Raw genomic sequence first — 16,358 nt, 5'->3', positions numbered from 1 at the left:
TGAAAGCTGCGCACCACATCAGGCCCAGAGCCACCGTAATGAGCTGACCAGACGTAATGGATTGCTCATTACTGCCGCCTAAGTGAGTCGTACAGGGATCCATTAAAGATCCGACTTTCTCCTGCAGTTCGGGGGGGAGGGGTTCAGTTTTTGGGTGAGATGTTAGCAAGAGCGCAGGAGACATGTTGTAGGACAAACAGGGGTCATGTGTGATGGAGGAGTTGCTCCCAGCTGCTTGTGTTTGTAGTGAGCCCTGATGGATTAGGTGATCCGGATGTTGGCCACAGGTTCTCCAGATCCTCAGGACCATTGAGGATCACCTGGGTCTGGTTTATGAGGACCTCTTCAGATTCAGCTTGACCTTTGCTGTCCCGTGTTCTGCATGTTTTCATTTGGACCCGTTTGACTCTTCAACTTTTCTGTTGATCTGAGACGTTTTTAGAACCCACTTTTATATTCACATTGGTTTATTAGCCCTCCAAAAGTGGCCTTCATTTCCAGCTTTTCCTGGATTTGACAAGGATATGCTGTTAAAAATGGCCTGTAATTAATTTGACTATATTTAATGAAGATCTCAGACAATCGACCTTCCTTTGTCCTCCAACTGTTGGAGTTGTGTGTCTGCGGGGGGAGTCGCGAGATGAACCTGGCCAGTATTGGATGGATGTCAGTGGCTATAAATGTCCCATGTTTCACGTCTGACGCGCTTCTTGACACGATCTCAGGCGTTTCTCCCTGCCCGCGACCTTCAGCTCTCCTCCAAAAGGCAGACGTCACGCTTGACACCTGCCCAGGAAGCCTTTAAAACAATTAAAGTCCCTGGAAAGCATAAAAAGCCGCTGGCTGCCAAGAACCCTCCCCACCCCCACCCCCAAAATAAAGGAGATAAAAGCTACCGTTTCCTTTCTTGGGTTTAAAACTCTCAAATTAAATCAAGTGGCATCAATGGCGGTGGGGAGGGAGGGTGTCATAAATTAATTTATTAATCCTCCCTCCTTGCACAGACTTCTACTGTAACTCTGACTCATCAGCTGCAGGAGAGGAGCAGCAGGAAGAGCATCCAGGAGTGGGGGGGGGCAGCGGCGGAGTGAGTCACGACGCACCGCAGGAGCCATTTTTCACACAGTGGCCCTGAATGCAGTCCGGTTCTGTCCACCACGGACAGCCGTGGAAATCAGGCGGCTTCATCCAGGCGCTGCGGGGTTCTGGTTGGCTCTGTGTGGAGGATGAAAGGACACAAGCAGGACCTCAATCAGGATGATGAGGCGCGGCTCCTGTCAAATTTGACTCCTGTAATAGAGGGAAGGCTGCCTCCGTCCCGCCACCTCTACATCCATTTAGATTTGACACCAGAACCACAGAAAATACAAGAAGAGCCTTTCTGTGGGCTCCCTCCCTTCCACACTCACAATGCCTCCGTGATGAGCTTTCTGTGAGAGACGGCAGCTTTTCAACCTCGCGGGATTAAGGGGAAACTGTCTTCGTGACGAGGGAGGACTTCAGATGAGTTCTACAAACTGGGTCTAAATGTGCACGGGGGGGCGGGGGGGGGGGGGGGTAAGAGAGAAGGATTATGCAAATTTAAAACGCCGCCATCGCCGTGTTTAAAGTGTGTGCTTACGCAATAATCGCTGAGTGAATCATCGCTTGCGTCGATGAGCCGGGGGATTCTCCTCCTCCTTTAAGGCGCTGGTGAAGCGGCTGCAGCTGCTCCAAACGTCTTCGAGAACAGCCAGCGTGGAGGGGCGAGACTCTACGAGAGCCCAGCCACATCTGCGTTTCTGTGTGAACAATGTTCTCGTAGGAGAACAATGGTGGGAGGCCTGTGGTTCTTCAGGAGTGCTCGTGGGGGGGGGGGGGGGCGGGCGCTGGGTCGCTCCAGCGACGGAGCCATCGCTGCCGTACCTCCTTTCCTGGTGCAGGATCGTTTTGTTTAGTCCAATTAAACCTCCATATGTCTTCACTCTCTACAGCCTCTCGAATTTTTCGTCCCCTTTGATCGAGCTGTCAGCATCAATCTGCCCGACTTCGATCAGATAATTTGAGAACGATAGTACCAGAGCGGGATTTGGGCTTGTTTATAAAATGACTCCGTCACTGTTGTGTAGCCCTGGGATGCTTACGCCGCCGTCCGGCTCCTCTCTGACGGCTGTTTGATGCTCGGCTCTGAAATGTGTGGACCATATGCTCCAACCAGCCCCCAGTGTTGCACTATCCCACTCTTGGCACACGTCGGGTTCTGAATTCTCCTCCAGGAGCCCTCGGGCGGTTTCATCTCGGTGTAAAAGAGCAGCCGGACGTCCAGCGTCATGGCTTCCATAAAGATTTCATTTAGGGCCACTGAATGGTGTCTCTGTTCCTCGTGGTGCCCGCTACCAAAGGCTTCATCTGAACTCAACCACCCTGAGCACCACGTCCTCCCCCATTATCTACCTCCCCCGTGCCGCGTCTTGTCCTCCTCCCTTTAATCTTGTAAAATTGGATCTGTGATGCAGAGACGGGGCTTTTAAGTGGAGGCGACGGAGGTGGCTGCAGAGTGAGCGTGACGAGCGCGGCCCAGGGTGTCAGCCAACGCTCGCCTGGTTCGGCTGTGGGCGTGTGGTGGAAATGAGAGTGAGGGTCCATCAGTGCGGCGCTGCACAGCCGGTCTCTCACCGATGTCCATCTGTGTCCCCTTCTCCATCTCCATTTCCGTCAGATGCACCCGCATCCAATCACTCTGCTCCCTCTTGGAGCTTCTTTTTGCAGACATATCTGGAAAACGCCAGCGCGACGAGTTCGGATGCACGTTTGGCAGAGTTAATATGCTCAGCATGCACAAGCGTTTCCGCAAGTGTGTGTGTGTGTGTGTGTGTGTGTGTCCATGACAGACCTCCATGGAGGATCTTAGTCTTTTGTGTGGCAACCCAACAACCCAGAGTCCCTTTCTGAACATAAGTACACTCAAGGATGTGCTGAAATTGCCTGTCTGTCTCAATAAAAGCCCACTGGCTTCAAAAATCAGACATCTGAGGAAACGAGTTCTCCAAACAGACCCTGAACCCTTTGAAAGTCCGTTCTACCGGAAGAAACCTTCACCTTAAACCGTTGAAGTGAGCTTTTGTTGCGCTGCAGCCATTTTTATTCCATCTTCACTGGCAGAAACGCTGGCATCCGCAGGTCCAGCGATTTAAAAGAACCTCCGCTCCATCACATTTGAGAAGATCACCTGCAAAATGTGATTTAGTTTCAAATATGTGAAAACTGCTCGACCACAGCGCAGATGTGTTTATGCAGCCCAGCCTCATTTTCCCACCACGCCCGCTCGGATTTTTATGCCTGAAAATTCATCTGAGACTTATTCTTCCAAAGACGGATGACTTCAGTGCCCCCAAGAAGCGCATATGGAGACGATCAGGCGATGGTGTTGGAGCAGCAAAGTCCAGAGGGAGCAGGTCGGGTTGAACATGGGAGACGAGAAATAAATCAGTGGAGCTGAGTTGAGATGTAGCCGCTCGTCTCTCGACTCGACGCGTCGTTCGTTTCCCCCCCAGATTCAGGCAAATGTTTGCAAAGGAAATGTCAAATATCAAAAGATGAACCTTTTCAGATTCCTTTTATTTAGTTTTTACTCTTCACCTCCGGTCATTAATGTTTTTCTTGCACCATAAATCCTTTCAAAGGCGTTCCGCCGCTGCCAGAAAAGGGGAACGTGTCGAATGAGGATTTCCCCTTGATGACTTTCCCATTTTTAGCAATTTCGCCTCTGAAAATTGCCTTTCTGGATTCCTAAACCTGACCGATAAACACTTGGTTCTGAGGTTTAGAAGGCAGAAGACGAATAATCCCTGGCTGACCTTCATCATCTGGGATCAATGTGGCCCAGTTTAGGTGGCCTCTGTTGCTTTGACCCCTGTGGAAAATTGAACGGCACCACGTGACAGTCGGTAAAACATCAGTCAAACGTCATAACGTGTGTCGTGTTGTTGTTTTTTTAACCAATGATGGGAAAACACCATCTCAGCTAGGGGTTTATATTGACAGCAGGTGGAGGTCCCCTCCGAACTGGGAGCTGTGGGACAGGACGGCGGTGGAAGAGGTGTTAATGTAATAGAACGTGCGCGAGAAAACATCCCGGGAACTGCGAGTTTAGTGTGAAAACAATCCGGTTGGAGGCCCGGTGAGGTCCACCTGATCACATGCAGATGTTCAGCGCTCCCTGACGTGGCTACAGCGGCGGCAGTCGGGAGACGCGTCTGAGAGGCGAGATGGGCCCAGAGAGGCGAATCCAGCAAAGGTAAACACGCCATTAGCGAATACGGACCCACGCTGATCTCAGCGTTCTCAACGGGAACATTTACAGGACCTTTAATGGTTATATCAGACAAACGACAACCGAAGAAGGTCCTGTTTTCAATTTCCAGCTAAATGAACACGTAGACTCGGGGGGTGAGGGTTGTCCGCCCCGCGATCCAGACCAGGATGAAGTGGATCAAGATGAGATGATCCAAACAAACTCTATCTGTTTATGTTTTTTAAACAAAGGCCTCCTGTTAAAACAAACCAGCTGGTAGCGTGTGACACCGCCACCTAGTGGTGTGGTGGACCTCCCAGTCTGCAGTTATTTGCACATATGATGTATGTTTGTTCTTCTCCTCATCCTCCTTTTGTCCACATGAAACAGTGGATTTTTCTGTCCCCCAGACCTGCTCAGGGGATCAGGCTCCTGGTTCTGGACTACCTTTAAATAGAGTTGAATTGATTGATTCCCTGATTAGAGTCCATATCCAGCTGTTATGTGATTCCTCCAGGTTTGGGATCCCTGGGGCTTTGATGGAGCGTTTCCATCTTACAGCATCTGTTCGCCTCCAACACGTCTTGAGTCATAAATCATTTCCTGAGCGACTTTTCTGGATTTATCACAGAACTATATTTTATTTTTGGATTTTTGTGACAAAGCAACACACGACATTGCTGAAAAACCGGAGGCGTGACAATTACTGGAACGTGGGACTGCTGCGATGAGCGGGTGAACCCTCCTGGGCTCAGGTTGGACGGTCTCCACTGGAGCTGAACCGGGAATGAACCGTCGGCCCCATTTCTCAGAACGAAAGTGCACGATAGCTTTTAATTGTTTATAAAATGGGTGTGGGCTGGATGCGTCGGATCCCCCTCCGGTTTTGTGGAATTTTCTTCTCAATCGTCTCTCCGGGGCGCTTCAGTGGATTTTTGGCTAAAAGCAGTAGCGAGCGTCTGTGGGAAAGTCTCCTGTTACTATCTGCTCATCGGTTCGTGGATGGCACAGCGTAATCTCTGACTGGATCCAGACCTTGGATCCAAACCAACTCCGCGGCTGCTGCGCTGACACTTGACCCCTGAGCGGAGGAGGGATCTGCGGAGGAAAGACGTGGGACATTTACAGGACCCGCAAAGGTTTCCAGCCACGGTTTGTTGCGTAATTGTCGTGTCTCCTGTTTAATTAGGCTAAAGGTCTCCGTAAAAGTGCGTTTAGGCGGTTTGTTTTCGGTGGCGTCCCTCCAGGACGTGGATCCTGATGGCGCTGAGATTGTTCCCACGTTTACAAACATTATTCCCGTTGTCCTCTTTGACTCTGCGGTCGAGGCGGAGATGAGACGACGGAAACACTTACGAGCAGCGGCGGACGTCCTTCAATCAACAAATGTCTCCTTTGTCCACGTTCCATAAACACTCCTAGTTACCCGCAGCGTGAACGGAGTCAACATCCGCCGAGTTCAGCCGCAAACACGCGCAAAAAAAAGATGTCCGACAGTGTCGATGACACGCCTCGTCTCCCACGCACGGAACCCAGAGACGGCCCTGGACGGCGTCCAGCTCTGGATTCTTCTCCCACATCGGTCGTTAAAGTGCGGGAGGGACGGGATCGCCGAGCCGACCCAGATGAGCCCCAGATTTATCTGCTCACATTAAATAAGAACCTCTCAGGTGTTGTGTTACGCGCATGTGCCGGCGCTGACATGGCGGCTCGCTCCGCCGAGCCTTTACGTCTCATTTCATCCTGATATCATCCCTCGGAGAGGCCGTAAACTTTACCGTCCTCGCAGTTTTACATAAATCACAGCTGGTTTTGACGTCCGGTGCCTTTAGGTCCTCCTTGTCCAGGTTTTCTCTATTATATCACCTTTGCTTTGATGTGTGGATCATAAAAATTTAAAAGAAATTTAAAAAACATGCTTTCCTCTGACGTCTCAGTGTTGGTGATTATGGCGCTTTTTTCTTTTTTTACAGACGTCTGAGGGATGATGTCAGAGCGGTCGGAAGGTTCGGCCATGGAGCCATTTACCAGGTGTGAGGGGGGTTAACTGTCAATCACCGCCTGTGTGATCTCCAGAGACGCCATCAGCTCCAGGCTTTCTTTATTCAAGCGGCACCCAGAGAGGGTTTTTTTTAGTTCTTTAATATAACAGCAATCTGCAGGTCGCTGGGGCGCGATTTTCCAACTGCTTTACGATCTTAAATTCTCATGTTCGGCCTCACATCGCGAGGAGACGACACCCCCCCCCCCTGAATATTTCTCCACCTGTACATGTTCTCCATGTTTCCTCCTCGACATTATTCGCCATCATTATGTCAGGTTTGAGCTTGTCTCCGGTCAGCGGTGCGGTTTAACCCCCCCCAGACATGTGGGACGCATCAACCTTCTCCCACTCGCCACTTCCTTTCCCCACATTTTCTCAGCCGTGATGGAGCGCTGATGTCCGTCCCGCCGTGCCCTCGGCCATTAGAAAGGTGACCTTGGGTCATTACTGGGGGGGCTGAGGACTTGAGGAGAGTCTGGATTTCAAATATCGGAGGGAACTCTACCGGTTTTTGTGCTGGAGCTTCATCAGGAAGGAAGGGCTCAGCGGTAATGGCTTGTTTACACGGCTGGAAAAGAGCTGATTTTTTTTTTTTTCTTGATTCATGTAATTGGCCCCCACACCAATCGATCAAAGTATCAATCAGCACGCCGGGGCTTGAGTAAACACATTAATCGTTTTAGATTTCTCTTGTCCTGATGAAGTAAAAGGCCAGCACCAACTTGGCGGAGACCTCTTACTGACTGGAGGGGGGAGGTTCCGCTATCGGCAAGCATGCTAATTAGCACAACAAGCAGCAGCAGCATCATGGAAGGAAGCGCTCAGTCATGGCGGCGTGCACGTGGTTCTGAGAGTCTCCCTGGATGCCCTGGACATGTTGCCAGACTGTTGGGGTCCAGTCCTTCAAAAGGTTTCTGATTGTACCCACATGCACCTTCTCATAGCTACCAACCACCACCACCATTTTGGGCCCCTCCGGTGGTCTTGCCCTTCCCTAACTGCAGACCCTCGTCCCTGAAACCTGTCCTCAGCCTCCCCCCCCCCCCCCCCCTCCATAAGCCTTGTATCTATTTAAAATGACTCCTAGAGCAGAACATCTGCTGGGCTCTGTGGAACTGGGCTCCACCACTGCAGCGTCCACCGCCGCGGCGCCCTGACACGGTTTCCTCCTCCTCTCATACGTCTGTGGAACAAACACAGAATGAAGCCTGTAAATATTTGAAGACGCCTCTGTCGCTCCTCTCACACTGGACCTGGGAGTTGGGCCACTTTACCGCTCTGAGGCCGGATCGTGGGAACATCCGATGACGCCGCGGCGAGCTTTGGTAGAGGGCTTCGGAAATAGCTAGCAGCAGTTAGCAGCTAACTCTCCATCAAGGTAAAACATCTGGAGTAAAGAAAATAGCAAATTGTTCTCTAAACATCGCACTTAAAGGCTGCGTCTCCTGTTTTGGATCACAGGGTGAATAAGTTTTATTTACAGCTGTAAAGCCGCCTGTACTGTACGACCGGGGGGGGTGGGGGGGTCCGCCACATGCTGCGCGTGTCCTGCAGGTGACTCCTCCCTGATGCTCAGCATCTGTTTCCAGCCTCTCTGCTGCACAGGATACACTGTTATTAGACTTTATTGGACTTTTTACTGCATCTACCACCGACCTCACATCAAACCGGCTCGTGAATTAAAGTGGTTCCCTCCAGATCACAAGAACCCTTTAAGACCCCTTAAAAATGGATCCTGTTAAAAGAGGATCGAAAGAGCAACCAAATAACACGCTGAACAACAACGATGCCCTCGGGTCTTTTCGTGTGACCTGTGTAGAGACCTAAAGTGGATCCGTCTTCACATACAGGTGAATCCATGAGCTCGCCTTTATTTTGGAAAATTGTGGGGGCGTTTAAGAAAAGCCCGCAGAACGTCAACCCAGAAGAAATGTTGATGTAGCCTAGCATAAACTAAACTTGGGTTTAAAGCAATAAAAAATTTCCACTGCGGAGGGAGGCAGCACTTGGGACCCTTGGGGAGTTTCAACTCTCCTCAAAGACTTGAAGAATGAACGTATTAAATTTTATTTTTACAAAAACCTTGAAGCCCCGAAGGGTTGTTGAAAACGCTGCAGGTTGGCGAGAAGCAAACCTGCCCCGGGTCGCTTCCTGACCTTTTTCTCCCTCTCAGCCCACAGCAACGGCTCTGTAGTCGATCCCGTCTTGAGGATATTGACCCTCCGCCGGGGCCGACGCTCTCCTCCCCCCCAAACGCTCCGAGCCCCCCGTCTATCGATCTCATTCTTTTAAGTGTTACCATAAATTCCCTCCCCATTAGTTTAAACTAGACAGCATTTGGTGCACCTCATGATTCATCCAGACAGGCCTGCACAGAGAGAGTCCTCCCGGCCCCGCTGCTAGCTCACATTAGCCTCGCTCGCGCTCTCGCTCTCTCTCGCTCTCTCTCGCTCTCTCTCGCTCTCTCTCGCTCTCTCTCTCTCGCTCTCTCTCGCTGTTTAAGTGTTGTGCTTCCTGGATTCCGGCGCTACAAAGTGCTTCGACGGGGGAGATTGAATTCACCCCTAATCTGGTTTTGAGCCTCTTTATCTGCGCGCTGGGCCAGGTGGAAGTGTGGCCGCCGTTGTCTGAAATGTTCCGAATGTTCCTTTTAACGTTCTGCTGAGGAGCAGCAGCTCTGACAGGAAGCCTCTCGGTCCGACCGACGTGCTGCCACTCTGGATGGGCCCTGTAATGAAGTACGCATGAGATTTACCAGCACACACACACACACACACACACACACACACGATGACATTTACAAACACGTTCACCTGGAACCTCTTTTCATATTTCTAGTTTCATCTGCTCTCCTCCTGTTCCGTCATCTTGAGTGAAGCTAATTGGATCCACAGAGCAACAGACGGCCTTGAACGCATCACGACGTGCCCCCCCCCTCCCACGATCCCCTCCTCCGCTCGTCGGTGCTGCAGCTTTCTCCAGGTGAGCGCGGGCGTACTTCCTCTTCGGCCGGAACGCCGACACGGATCCAGCGGTGAGAACGCGGCTCTGGATCCTGGATCCCCCAAAGATCAAAGGTTGTGAATTTCAACGCTAGCTTAAAGCTAAATTACGTGTTTGCACGTAAACGAGCGACTGATCAAAGCCCCTCAGTGTGCAAGGCCACACCCACCTCCACACCAGCCGGCTGATTAATCCCCCAAAGGACCCGGTAACCCACCGCCAGCCCATAACTCCTGGGAGAGGAGCCGATAGAGACCAGAACAGACGATAAATCCTCTCACTTTGCTGCTTTTACATAAACATCCATTGAGTGTAGCGCAAAGCGCCGGCTTCCTTGTTTGGGAGCCGCTTTAGAACACTCGAGTCCTCAAATAGGCAGACCCTCAGGTTTAGGGAGACCTGCAGAAGTTCTGGACCTCCAGGCGAGCCCTGTTACCCTGAAACCACCATAAATGTCCCCACTGACCCAGGGGGGACCCAGGGGGGACATCCTGGTCTGGACCTGGACACCTGCTGCAGGTTTCCACCTCTTCTTCTCTATCTTCTGCTTCTGCCCGACCGGTCCTCCTGTGTTTGTTATCAGGAGTCCGGATCTCCGTTTCTGGATAAGGAGGCGAGCGCCCGTCTCGCTGGGCACCGACAGATCCATGTTCTGAAGGTTCACGTCCACGGTTCTGTTCGCTCTGGTCACAATACGTTAAAACGAATCATTTTAGCGTAGCGCTCGCCTGCGGTCGGAGGGACTGGTGGTCCATTTTAACGAGACATCATAAAAGAGAAGCTGCCCCCCCTCCTCACACACACACACACACACACACACACACACAGGCTGACCCTGCTCACCATTAACCAGAGCGCTGTGTGATTTCATTACGTCGGCCTTAATTGTGTTCGCAGCGTCTCCACATGAGACGCAGCACCGGCGCGGGACACAGAGGACGGTGACGCAGGCCTGGGGGGGACACAGACCTTTTGTCCACCAGCTTTTAAAAGCTCTCCGCTCCACACCCCCGCGCGTCCTCCTCCTCCGCAGGGCCGAGGACAATAATCTGTGTTTGCTGCTTTCTGCCGGGCAGCAGATGAATTCTGGGACTGACGTCCTCCTTTGGACGGGGCTGCGATGCGTAACAGGACCGGACGGCTGTAAAATGAGTTCAGGGGAAGGAAAGTGGACAATTCTGGACATGTGACGCAGTTTTGGTGCGTTTCTCCTCCGAGTGGAGGCGAAACATCTGCCCTGACTCCTTGTAGGAGTAGTTTGTGTTCAACTGTCACAACACGGCAGCGGGTGAGGACCCGTCTGCTTTTTATTTTTTCCAGTTTTGAGGGGTCGTGACCTTTGTGTCTGCGTCTCCAGTCACATCTGCCACCTGGTGGGTTTCGCTAAATGGTGTTTTTGTCTCCAGCAGCCAGAGTTTAGATGGAAGGTTGCACCTTTTATGGCAACATACAAAGATATGTAAAGGATGCTAACGAGCCGTTCCTCCTTCCAGCCATATGAGCAGATGTTTGCAGCAGCTGGAGCTACTTTGACACTACTGTAAATGTTACATCTGTACGGGACATGTTAAAAACACGGCAATATCACAGTAGCATGCTAATGTTACTATTTGAGGGGGAGAAGTTGTAAATAAAAGCTGTGTCTGTGAGGTTTCTAAAACAGCTGGACTTTTCTGAACATTTGTCCCTCCTGAAGGCTCCTGGGAGGCTTTAAAAGAGGGGAAACAGGTGGGACAGATCAAAAAGGAAGAACGACAGAGCGCACGGCGAGGAGACGGGCGAAAGACAAATGGAATTCCTGGAGAAATTGAATGATTGAAAAAGATCTGAGGGGGAAATAAAATCCCAGATGTGCCATGTTCTCGTCAGGTCATCAGGAGTGAGGACTTCAGCGCTGGTGGGATCACAAACTGTTTTCAGGTCTGCAGGAAAAGAAGAATTCAGCCCCAAACCAGTAGAAAATCATGTGGTTAGTGGATAGCTTTGAATGCTAATGCAAACGCGCTAAACGTTTTCATCAGCTCAGCTTGGAAGCTATTTTATTTAAATTGGATCCAGTTGTGTGTGTGTGTGTGTGTGTGTGTGTGTGTGTGTGTGTGTGTGTGTGGGTGGGTGGGTGGGTGTGTGTGTTTGGCTCCTTTTGTGCAGAGTTTAAGAGCAGGTTAGCAGCACTCCAGGAAAAGTTCCAAACTGAGACGTTTAAAGAAAATGTGTGTTTTTGATTTCAGGTCAACTCTTCTCAAAGACCTTCTGATGCTGGTTTGTTCCTGCGGTGGTTGGTTCTCCTGCTGACTCTACGACCGTTCGTTGAAGTGGATCTTCTTCTCCACCACCAGGTTCTGATCTCCCATTGCTTCCAGACCAGAAAGAGCTGCTCAACTGGCTAAACTGGCTAAAAAGCAACGTATTGAGGTCCCCCCACAACCTGGTCCTCACAACCTGGTCCCCACAATCTGGTCCCCACAACCTGGTCCTCAAACCTGGTCTCCACAACCCGGTCCTCACAACCCGGTCCTCACAACCTGGTCCTCACAACCCGGTCCTCACAACAGAGGACAGTTGAGACAGAGTCTCAAGGTTGAGGTTTGACCTGTATTTAAGTCAGGGTTACTTTTGGGGTTAGTTGGGGTGTTAGTGTCGATGAAAGTCCTCACAAAGATAGAAGTACAGGGGGTGTGTGTGTCTGATGACAGCATGTGTAATTTTCAGTATTACTTCATGAACTAATGACCTGCAGGTGTCTCAACAGTTTATTTCATCTAATTTCTCTATTTATATATATTTTGTCTGTGTTCTTTTTTGAGGGGGGAATTTTCCATTTTGTTCAGTGTTTTGTTCACTTTTTTCTTCCTCGAACATGAGAAATGTTCTCGCAGCTCCTTCGCTTTTTACCAGAAAACCACAGATTTTGTGGTTTGAATAATTCCACCCTTTTTTCTTCATTTCCTGTGATTAATAGTGGAGCCGACTCAGCAAAACTCTGCCCTCCTCACGGATCGGAGATGCTCTGCCAGAACCTTTGGCCTCACAAGAGCTTTAAAACAAACAGGAAACGGACGAGCGTGTGTCCCCCCCGAGGCCCGAGCAGCTGCCCCGCCAACGGTCCAACGCGCCGTTCAAAGGTCGGCGCCGACAGAATGTGGCGGCCACCTGCACCTTAGCTCCATCGCCCCCTCTCGCTCCAACCCCGGCCGTAAATCCCGCAACACTTCTTTTACGTTTCTAATCTAACGTCTCCATCGTCCAAACGATGGTCCCGATGGCGAGCAGAACGGCGGCCCGATGCCAGGGAACAGTTTATACACGTCACCTTCTTAACTTCACAGCATCCAGACGCTCTCATTACAGCTCTCATTACATTAAGGCACTTTGAGCGCTCTGATCCAGGCGGGCACGGCGAGCAGGCCCTTTGTGATGGACTGTCCACTCTCCCCGACCGGCCCGCAGGCGCGAACCCTTTGTTTTTGCCCCACCCCCTCCTCCCGTCTGGTGCATTAACTCTTCTTTCAGCAGATGCCCTCGTGGATGAGTCGCTTCATTTTTCGGGCCTGTTGTCAGACCATCGCTGCATTAAGGCCAAACGTCTCCGAGCAGACTCGATGTTGTGCATTAGCACTGCTGTAGCTAGCTATGAAAGCGTGCTCTGGGTCCACGACCGATGCAGCTTTCAGCCTCGGCCAACAAGGAACTGCAGCGTCGAGAAAATTAAAGTAGTTCCTTCTAAAAATACCACGTTTGTCACTCAATCCAGCGCAGCCCAACTCCAACAGCCTGAGGGGAGGGTTAGCTCCCCCGGTGGATTCTTCCTGCCACTGCGCCCTGCTGGGGCAGTGGCCGAGGTTCTTCATTGGTCCGTTCTGCTGGACAAGTCTGGAAAAGTTGCTTCAAAACACGACTAAATGACTCGAGCAACTTTTCATTTGACCCGTGTGAAGAAGACGGCTGGAGCCTTGAGAACGTCCTCGTCCACCAGGGACACTTTGTGGATCCTTCTCCGTCCTGAATGAGGTTTTAATGAAGCCCCAGCACATGAGCGTCAGCTTGCGTCCACAGCTTTGTTTATTGACGCCGCTCCTCCCTCCGCCCCGGCCCGGCCATAATTACTTGCTAATTATTTTACAGAATGAGTTCTTTATAACCTTGATGACTTTATTTGACATAAATTTCTGTGGCCCCTGATGATGTTGTGGGTTTCAGACTCTGGCAATAACGCCAGTGCCATAAAGCTAACAAGTGCTCATTTAGCTTCTCTCCTCGCAGCACTTAGAGCAATAATGCAGTTTTAATGACTGCGCGAGTGCAGCTTAACTGTATCTGCGTCGGGCTCTGAACAGGACCTCTGGGTATTTTACTGTACAGCAAGGAGAGCTTCCATCATTTTACCATGCTGCCTCCCACGTGCACTAATGAGAGCCAGGCGGGTGCCTGTCCTCGCCCATGTGCTTGCAGACAGAAGCTGCTGCCCTTCTCCTGAGGGCCTCAAAGGTCTCTGGCCTTCAGGAGGGGGGTCTAAGAGCGTTTGGTCCAGGTGGGACGCACGGCTGCCCCCCCCAGCTTCAGCTTCAGCTTCAGTCCCGTCTACCGGCTCGTTCTCACAGTTGGAGCCGTCGGAGGTGCCTCCGGGAACTGCAACGCCTCCTCTTTATGTTTTATTGGTGGAAAACAAAGGATGTGTTCAGAGATGATTTCAGGTCTTCCCAAAGAAAAATGGAGATGATAAAACAGAGGAGCAGACCTGAGTGTCCTAATACCAGATGTTCATCAGCATCATCAGCCTGCTGCTGCATCCAGGACCATCCAGGACCATCCAGGACCATCCAGGACCATCCTTCCACAGCTCCCAGTCCATCTGAAGGCAGCTCTGCAGTTTACTGTGTGTGTGTGTGTGTGTGTGTGTGTGTGTGTGTGTGTGTGTGTGTGTGTGTGTGTGTGTGTGTGTGTGTAGGGGGGTCAGTTCCACACCCTGATCAGGCCTCCAGAGAAGCTTTAGGAAAACACGGCGTGAAGCGGATGAGAAGGCAGACTCGTCCAGGCTGGTGTGTTGATAAGCTCTCTGAAGGAAAGGCAGCAGTGTGGGAGAGTTTTCAGCCACCCCCTCACACACACACACACACACACACACACGCACACACACACTCAGTCCATGCTGTGATTGATGAGCACATCTGCGAGTTAACCAGACACACTTTGTGTCAGCTCTTCAGGCTGCTCACACTCGCCTGTGCCCCCGTCCTCCGGACCTTTGAGCCTGTGGTTATAAATACTGTCAGAGACCCCTTGTGTGGGCCGGGGCCCCGCCCGCCATCCCCGTGCTTCCGAGCGGCGCCCAGGGCCGGGCCGCCCATCAGAATAATGGCGAAACACGTTTCCTGTGAGGACACGGAGGTGTTTTTTTGGGGTGGGAAAAACAAGCCTGCAGCCTCTCCGACTTAATCGCCACTTTCATCCCGTTCGGAAGAGTCAGCAGTCGGGAATGGGTCAGCGGAGGATTCTGGTCGCAACCCTCCCCCCAACAAGTCAGGACGTTGTGGAGAACAGCAGCGCTCCTACCAATAAAAGCCTCCGCGGTCACTGTGTGGTTTTCCAGGATGGGTAATTACCCATTAGAGGTGCCACATTAGAAGTCAGCAAAAATGCATGCTGGGAAATTTCCCTGCCGATAATGTGCTCTCAGTCATGACCTAACCGATGGTGGCAGCCTTCAGCTGAAATCCTGAAACGGAGGATCTGTAGGAGCCTTCGGGCTCATCCTGGTCTCTGCGGGAGATCCTCCATGTTAAAACCACCCTGGAAGGAGGGGCGGGGCAAGACGGAAGCGACTCCTTCCAGACCCGCTGACCTGTGCCGGGGTAATGGTGTTTCCCTCCTGAATATTGGGGAACGGCTTCCTCTCGTGGAGCTGATACCAGCCGGTCCGGTCTCCCGAGGTGAGATCACACCCTCACCTGCGGTCCAGAACGCCGGTGGGCGGCGGTTCACCTGTCAGACGCCGTGAGGATCACAGAGAAGTGAGGCTGAGGAACAGGTCCAAATCATATTCTGGATCATAAATCTTCCGGGCTGCTAGTGTTTTAAAGGTCAACGGAAGTAAAAAGGTCACAAAACCAAACGGTTTCCGGGAAGGTGCAACACTCTTTTTTTTATTGTTGTTCTTATTCTGATGCAACAAACACACCAGTGTTAGCATTAGCATTAGCAGTCTGGCCAAAGAAAGGTGTAAGCGGAGACGGAGGTCCGTCTCCACGTGGGGTTGATTTGTGGTTCCGAGCCTCTTCCAGCTGAAACGTCTCGCTGCTCCTACGGCAACAAGTGCACGGTGATAGATTGAGATGAGTCTGATGGCTGAGGGTTAAGGGGGGGCATGTTTCTCTTGCTGGCTGGTTAAAGGGAAGCGTTGGGGGAGGAGCTTCCCACAGCTGGTCGCCATCACGCTTCGCTCTCGTCCCTTCCAACATTCCCACCCTGGCGCCCTCTCCTCCCGTCTCTCCACGTGAAACGGAACGATCTGGGGCGGGGTGGTCCCCAGATGTGGGATGACGACAGATGGGAGAGGCCGGGGGGGGGCTGGATGGGTTGATCAGTGTTAACTGCTGCAGCACCGGATGATCCTCATGTGTCCCACACACCATCCGGACCAGACCGGCAAAAAAGAACTATGGAAAACATGGAGAAGCCTTTCCATCAGTGTGTGTGTGTGTGTGTGTGTGTGTGTGTGTGTGTGTGTGTGTGTCCTCAGAGATCCTGGTTGTTCCAGGGTGCAAAAACCAGCCGAGAGCTTTTAATTTCTTGATCCTTTGTGAGGTCATCGTGCATTTTATCACTTTATCTACGTCTCCATACGGGAGCCAGCTCCAGCCGGAGCCTCGGCTTCCCTCTCTGGTCCGTATTTCCTTTTCATTTAGCCCCACTAGCTCTCTTGATTACTCCTGACAGATGGAAAGCGCAGTTTGATTGGTGTCTCCATATAAGCGCTCCCCGCTGACGGAATCAAGATTCTGCTCTCCCTCCCCGCAGTCAAAGTCCACTTGGTTTCGTTTC

This window comes from Takifugu flavidus, chromosome 18 (genome assembly GCF_003711565.1).
Source record: "Takifugu flavidus isolate HTHZ2018 chromosome 18, ASM371156v2, whole genome shotgun sequence".
In the NCBI taxonomy this organism is placed as follows: domain Eukaryota; kingdom Metazoa; phylum Chordata; class Actinopteri; order Tetraodontiformes; family Tetraodontidae; genus Takifugu; species Takifugu flavidus.
The sequence above is the reverse complement of the archived record's forward strand: the minus strand, read 5'-3'. Positions refer to the sequence as shown.